The following is a 7,023-nucleotide window of genomic DNA, read 5'->3' on the forward strand; positions in this document are numbered from 1 at the left end:
GAATCGGCGCTGCACTCGCCCACGGCAGGGCATGCCGGGAACTGGAGTCTTGCCCTTCCTCATCCGGGAGCAAGCCGAGCTACGTCTGACTACAACTCCCAAAAGGCACAGCGAGGAAGCCTAGCGGAGAGAGGCTGGCTTGTACTTAAGAGAGCCGGGAGCTCCAGAGGTCTGGCTGCTTCGTTCCGCCTCCCTTTACACCCACTCGGCTAACGGCGAGTCTAACTGACTGAACTGGAGTGGGGACTCTGGGAGTAGAAATACCCCGAGGGCTTCCTTGCGGAGGTGCAGAAACTGCTTGATGGTGAGGCGCTTACTTGTGGAGACGCAGGAAACTGCGTTCCTTGAGCTCAGTTCCTTTCCGTAAAATTGGAATAATGCACTTTGCAGAACATTTTCTCGAATTAGGACTTAATTCAATGCATTGCGCCTTCCTCGGTACCTAAAGTGAAGTCGCTCAGTTGTGTCTGACTCTTTGCAACCCCATGGACTGGGGCCTGCCAGGCTCCACCATCCATGGGATTTTTCCAGTCAAGAATACTGGAGTGGGTTGCTGTTTCCTCCTCCAGGGGATCTTTCCGACCCAAGGATCGAACCTGGGTCTCCCGCACTGCAGGTAAACTCTTTACCGCCTGAGCCACCAGGGAAGCCCAAGTCCTCCACAAATGTTGTCATGGTCTGCATGATTCCACCCACCTACCCAGTTCAGTTCTGTCGCTCAGTCGTATCGACTCTTTGCGACCCCATGGACTGCAGCCAGGCTTCCCTGTCAGTTACCAACTCCTGGAGCTTACTCAAACTCATGTCCATTGAGTCGGTAATGCCATCCAGCCATCTTATCCTCTGTCGTCCCCTTCTCCTCTCTCCTTAAATCTTTCCCAGCATCAGGGTCTTTTCCAATGAGTCAGTTCTTTGCATCAGGTGGCCAAAAGTATTGGAGTTTCAGCGCTTCCCGTGTAATTAGAAGATCCTAAAAATAAATGCAGTTTTTAAAAGGAAAAATTGTTTGGCCTGATTTGATTTATGAAACTATTACGGGGTGAGGGAACTCCTTCAGTAAAAGCTAGAGCTACACGTTCCCCCAAATTCCTGTAAGGCAAGTTTTATTGGGAAGATCACCTGGAGAAGGGAACGGCTATCAAGTTCAGTATTGTGGCCTGGAGAATTCCCTGGACTGTATAGTTCATGGGGTCGCAAAGAGTCAGACACCACTGAGTGACTTTCACTTTCACGTCCAAGCTTTGTTATTCCCACTTTGCAGACTAGAAAACGGAAACTCACTGAGATTAAGAAATCTGTGATTGCAACCAGACAGCTAGAAAGTGCTGGAACTGGGATCTGAAGTACATTTGCAAGTGACAAGGAATCAAAATGGTAAGACTAAGCCTTTGTTACACTTTGTAGCCAGCCCATGCATGTTCTGTTGTTCCGTTTCCTTAGCAATGTTTAAAATCCTCAAAGAGTGACACAAAACTGGCAAAGCTTCTTTATAACAGATGTTAAGTAAGGTTAAAGGACAAATTATAATCTTTTGGGGGGGGCGCTCCATGATCACTGCAGATGGTGACTGCAGCCATGAAATTAAAAGACGTTTGCTCCTTGGAAGGAAATTTATGACCAACCTAGACAGCGTATTAAAAAGCAGAGACATAAAAAAAAAAAAAAAGCAGAGACATTACTTTGCCAACAAAGGTCCATCTAGTCAAGGCTATGGTTTTTCCAGTAGTCATGTATGGATGTGAGAGTTGGACTATAAAGAAAGCTAAGCACTGAAGAATTGATGCTATTGATCTGTGGTGTTGAAGAAGATTCTTGAGAGCCCCTTGGACTGCAAGGAGATCTAACCAGTCCATCCTAAAGGAGATCAGTCCTGGGTGTTCATTGGATGGACTGATGTTGAGGCTGAAACTCCAATACTTTGGCCACCTGATGCAAAGAACTGACTCATTTGAAAAGACCCTGATGCTGGGAAAGATTGAGGGCAGGAGGAGAAGGGGATGACAGAGCATGAGATGGGTGGATGGCATCACTGATTCAATGGACACAAGTTTGGGTAAACTCTGGGAGTTGGTGATGGACAGGGAGGCCTGGCATGCTGCAGTTCATGGGGCTGCAGAGTCGGACAGACTGAGCGACTAAACTGAATTGAACTGATAATCTGGGAAGAAATGGTTGATTAAATAGCCAAAATACAAGGAGCACTTATCGCTCAAAAGCAGTAAGAAAAAGAAACAATATAATAGAAATACTAAGAAATAACAGGCAGTAAACGGAATAAACACAAGTGCCTTGTAACCAAATGAAGAAACTCTCAAAAGTGATTCTTTGCAACCCCATGGACTATATGGTCCATGGAATTCTCCAGGCCAGAATACTGGAGTGGGGAGCCTTCCCTTCTCCAGGGGATCTTCCCAACCCAGGGATCAAACCCAGGTCTCCCACATTGCAGGCGGATTCTTTGCCAGCTGAGCCACAAGTGAAGTCCAAGAAACTCTCACCTTCACTCTTAATTGAAACTGAAAGTGAAATCACTCAGTCTTAGCAATGCTATGGACTGTAGCCGCTCAGGGTCTTCCGTCCATGGGATTTTCCAGGCAAGAATACTGGAGTAGGTTGCCATTTCCTTCCTCAGGGGATCTTCCCAACCCAGGGATTGAACTCAGGTCTCCCTCATTGCAGGCAGACTCTTTACTGTCTGAGCCACCAGGGAATTCACTCTTAATTAAGGAAAAGTAAATTAAATAAATAATGTCCAGTTAGCAATGACAGTAATAATGACAACCTCACTGTTGGCTTCAGTATACATGAGCACTTGACCATATTCATAATACTTTCGTGGAAAGTTGACATAGGCATGCCCTTCTAAGGGTAATTTGGTGGTATGTACCAATGGTTTTAATGATTACCCTTTGACCTAGCAACTCCCCATTAGGCAGGTAGCATACTGAAATTCTCCCACATGGGTAGAGATATATACATGCAAAGATATTTACTGAACTGTATTTGTTGTTGTAGCCTGAAAACATTGGAGACAGCCCAAATGTTTATCACTGGGAGCTGGTCAGATAAAATGTGGGTCATTGAAATACAGAATACCAGGCAACACTTGCAGAGGAGGTCACTGCCTCCTGGTCTGAACTGTGGACCACTTATCATGATAGGGAGAAAAGGAAATTACAAAGTGGCACACCTAGTCCAATGCCATCTTTTAAGTAAGCATTTATGTTTGTGTAAAACTGAAATAGGCCATATGCTTCATTTTGATCGGAGCAAGCAAGGGGAGCTGGGTGGACTAGATCACAGTTCCCTACAATGTAGGGAAAACTAAGTCTGCACTGTCCGTAACAGGAGCTGCTAGTCACCTGTGGCTATTTAAATTAACTAAAATAAAATTTTTAATTCAGTTTCTCAGTCACATTAGCTGCATTTCAAATAATAGCTGTATGTAGCTACTTCTGCTGCTGCTGCTGCTAAGTCGCTTCAGTCATGTCTGACTCTGTGCAACCCCATAGATGGCAGCCCACCAGACTCCCCCGTCCCTGGGATTCTCAAGGCAAGAACACTGGAGTGGGTTGCCATTTCCTTTTCCAATGCATGAAAGTGAAAAGTGAAAGTGAAGTCGCTCAGTCGTGTCTGACCCTTAGTGACCCCGTGGACTGCAGCCTACCAGGCTCTTCCATCCACGGGATTTTCCAGGCAAGAGTACTGGAGTGGGTTGCCATTGCCTTCTCTGGCATGTAGCTAGCAACTACCTATTAGATGTTGTGTGTTGTAGACCATGATCACAGAGTTCTCTTGGAGAGCCCTGCTTTAAGGGATGCAAGGGGTCTGATGTCTGGCTGAGCACAGGCTGAGTTCCTAGAACTGGCCTTCAGGAAGAAAATCAGCCTGGGCTCCTAGGAGCTGAGATTATGGAAAGCGCTCCCTGACTAGGGCTATCCACCCTGTGTATGAAAACATCCTGTGATGGGTAATGGAGAGCTCATGTCTTCTCCCCCTCAGGCGTCCTGGAAAGAAGGAAAAGAGCCATGAGCTGACAGGCTGTTCGCCATCAGTTTTTCCATTTCCCAGCTGTGCTGCCCTGGGCATATTGCTAACCTAACAGAGGTTTTTTTTTTTCTCTGCAAAATGGCAATAACTACTTCCTATGTTGAATCAACTAAGATATAAAACTCCAGAAAAACATATACTTCTGCTTTATTGACTATGCTAATACCTTTGTGTGGATCACAACAAACTGTGGAAAATTCTTAAAGACATGGGAATACCAGACCTCCTGAATTGCCTCCTGAGAAACCTGTATGCAGTTTAAGAAGCAACAGTTAGAACTGGCCATGGAACAATGGACTGGTTCCCAACAATGGACTGGGAAGGGAGTACGTCAAGGCTGTATATTGTCACCCTGCTTATTTAACTTTTATGCATAGTACATCATGAGAAATGCTGGGCTGGAGGAAGCACAAGCTGAAATCAAGATTGCTGGGAGAAATACCAATAACCTCAGATAGGCAGATGATACCACCCTTATGGCAGAAAGCAAAGAACTAAAGAGCCTCTTGATAAAGGTGAAAGAGGAGAGTGAAAAAGCTGGCTTAAAATTCAACACACAAAAAATGAAGATCATGGCATCTGATCCCATTATTTCATGGCAAATAGATGGGGAAACAATGGAAACAGTGACAGACTTTATTTTCTTGGGCTCCAAAATCACTGCAGATGGTGACTGTAGCCATGAAGTTAAAAGACGCTAGTTCCTTGGAAGAAAAGCTATGTGCAACCTAGACAGCATATTAAAAAGCAGAGACATTACTTTGCCAACAAAGGTCCATCTAGTCAAAACTATGGTTTTTCCAGTAGTCATGTATGGATGTGAGAGTTGGACCATAAGAAGGCTGAGTGTCCAAGAATTGATGCTTTTGAACTGTGGTGTTGGAGAAGACTCTTGAGAGTCCCTTGGACTGCAAGGGTATCAATCCAGTCAATCCTAAAGGAAATCAGTCCTGAATATTCATTGGAAGGACTGATGCTGAAGCTGAAACTCTAATACTTTGGCCGCCTGATGGGAAGAGCCGACTTATTGGAAAAGACCCTGACTCTGGGAAAGACTGAAGGCAGGAGAAGGGGATGACAGAGGATGAGATGGTTGGGGGGTATCTCTACTCAATGGACATGAGTTTGAGCAAACTCCGGGAGATAGTGAAGGACAGAGAAGCCTGGCATGCTGCAATCCATGGGGTGGTAAAGAGCTGGACACGACTGAGCGACTGAAGAACAGCCTGGCACATAGAGGTGCTCAGTAAGTAGCATTGTCATTATTTTCTAAAAAATAACTAAAAACATGTAAATTCATACCTGTAGTAAGTGCTACAAAGAAGAGCCATGTGCTCTGAGAGCATCAGGAGGGAATTTGACCTGCTTGGGCAAGTCAGGGAAGGTTGCTGAAGGACAAACAGGAGTTAACAAGGCAAAAACAGTAGGGAACTATGTTCCAGGTGGAGGAACAGCAAGCTGCAAATGCCATGTGGCAGGAAGGACTGTGTTCATGGGAGGGACTGAAAGGCGGCCAGTAGTATACAAGGTAGGGGTAGGGGAGCAAACTTGCCCAAGAAGATTTTGTTCTATTTTAAGGTCCATGGAAAGCCAATAAAGGGTTTGGAATAAAGGAGTAGGTTTAGATTTGCATGCCTAAAGATCACACTGGCTATAGGACTATAAACAAACCAGAGAGGAACAGAAACAGATCCTGGGAGATTGCTGCAGTGGTCCTGGCAAGATGGAGGTAGCATGTGCCCCAATGGGGATGGAGACAGAAATGATGAATTTAAGGGGAACTGGGGAGCCAAGGCAACAGAGCTTCTTGGTAGACTGGACTTGGGAGGTGAGAGTAGGGGAAAAGAGGTGTAAGGATGATCCCCAGGTTTCTGTCTTGTGCAGCTGTCAGAGAACCACAGATGAGCAGCAGGTTTGAACCTGCTGAGACTTAAATTCAAATGAACCCAAGGTGATTGCATAGGTCTAGAGCTTGAGTTATACGGTCAGAGGTTTGGGAGTTCTTTGTCCTGTCAGTGCTTATCTTATATTGTGGGTCATAGTGATCTGACCTGTGTAGTTTCCAGCAGGTCTCAGATCTGTGACCTGGAACCCCAAGGGCCTATTAATACAACCTAAGATTAAATTATCTTTATTGTCACTCTCATTTATCCAGTTGGCTCTTTTGTGAATGTCATCAACTGAGACCCAGGGTCTTTATTTCACATGAACTGCCATCAAGATGGGTCTGCCTTTTCCAATATTTGCAGTGAATTTTTTTGTTTTCATTCCAACCAAATTTGAACTCTTTGTTAAACATTTTCCTGGTGGCTGTGGCTCATCCTTCCAGGCCTGAGATCATTTATGCTCTTGGTTTGGCTCTCGAACAATTCACACCTGTTGGGTTATTTGCACACTTGATCAGTCTAATCCAGGGCTTCTCCACCTGTGGCTTCCAGACCCAGGGATCCAGGACGTGGGAGGGTTTCCTAGAATTTTGGCAAGAAAAAAATTACACCTCTATTTTTATTATCCTCTAACTGAAACTTAGCATTTCCTCCAAGTATGACTGAGCAAAAGCCCCAGTATATTAGCAGTACCTGTGACTTGTCACTGATAGACACCATGGCTATTTTCATATCCCACTACAGCTGTAAAAATCTCAGAATATCATTTATGCTCATTACTTTTCTGAAAATGTCAGTAATTATTACACCTGCTGCTAGGTCTTCTTATTAAGCATTTTTTAAAGCAGCACACGTTACTATATCTTTTATTAACATTTTGGCCAACTTTCTATTGCTTTCCTGTTTTATATACATGTAGTCATAATTGTATATGTGTATATATATTACATGTATGTGAGTACATATATATGTAATGTTTTTTAAACAGGTTTTAAAACACAATTCTGAGGAAGAATCAGTAGACCTCTCCAGACTGCCAAAGGGGTCCATGGGTCAGACAAAGGGGTCCATGGGTCAGGCCTCCCTC

The 7,023-nt window shown here is 44.6% G+C and overlaps 1 long non-coding RNA gene across 2 annotated transcripts; it reads left to right on the forward strand.

The window, feature by feature from the left end:
* The first annotated feature begins 147 nt into the window (after positions 1-147).
* LOC122697320 lies at positions 148-4,280 on the forward strand. 2 transcript variants are annotated; one of them, XR_006342040.1, is made up of 3 exons: positions 148-304; positions 1,262-1,374; positions 4,003-4,280. It is a non-coding gene; the product is annotated as an uncharacterized LOC122697320 (long non-coding RNA). The 2 variants fall into 2 exon arrangements; XR_006342041.1 differs by lacking the exon at positions 148-304 and adding an exon at positions 554-616.
* Positions 4,281-7,023: the final 2,743 nt, after the last annotated feature.

This window comes from Cervus elaphus, chromosome 7, assembly GCF_910594005.1.
Source record: "Cervus elaphus chromosome 7, mCerEla1.1, whole genome shotgun sequence".
NCBI lineage: Eukaryota > Metazoa > Chordata > Mammalia > Artiodactyla > Cervidae > Cervus > Cervus elaphus.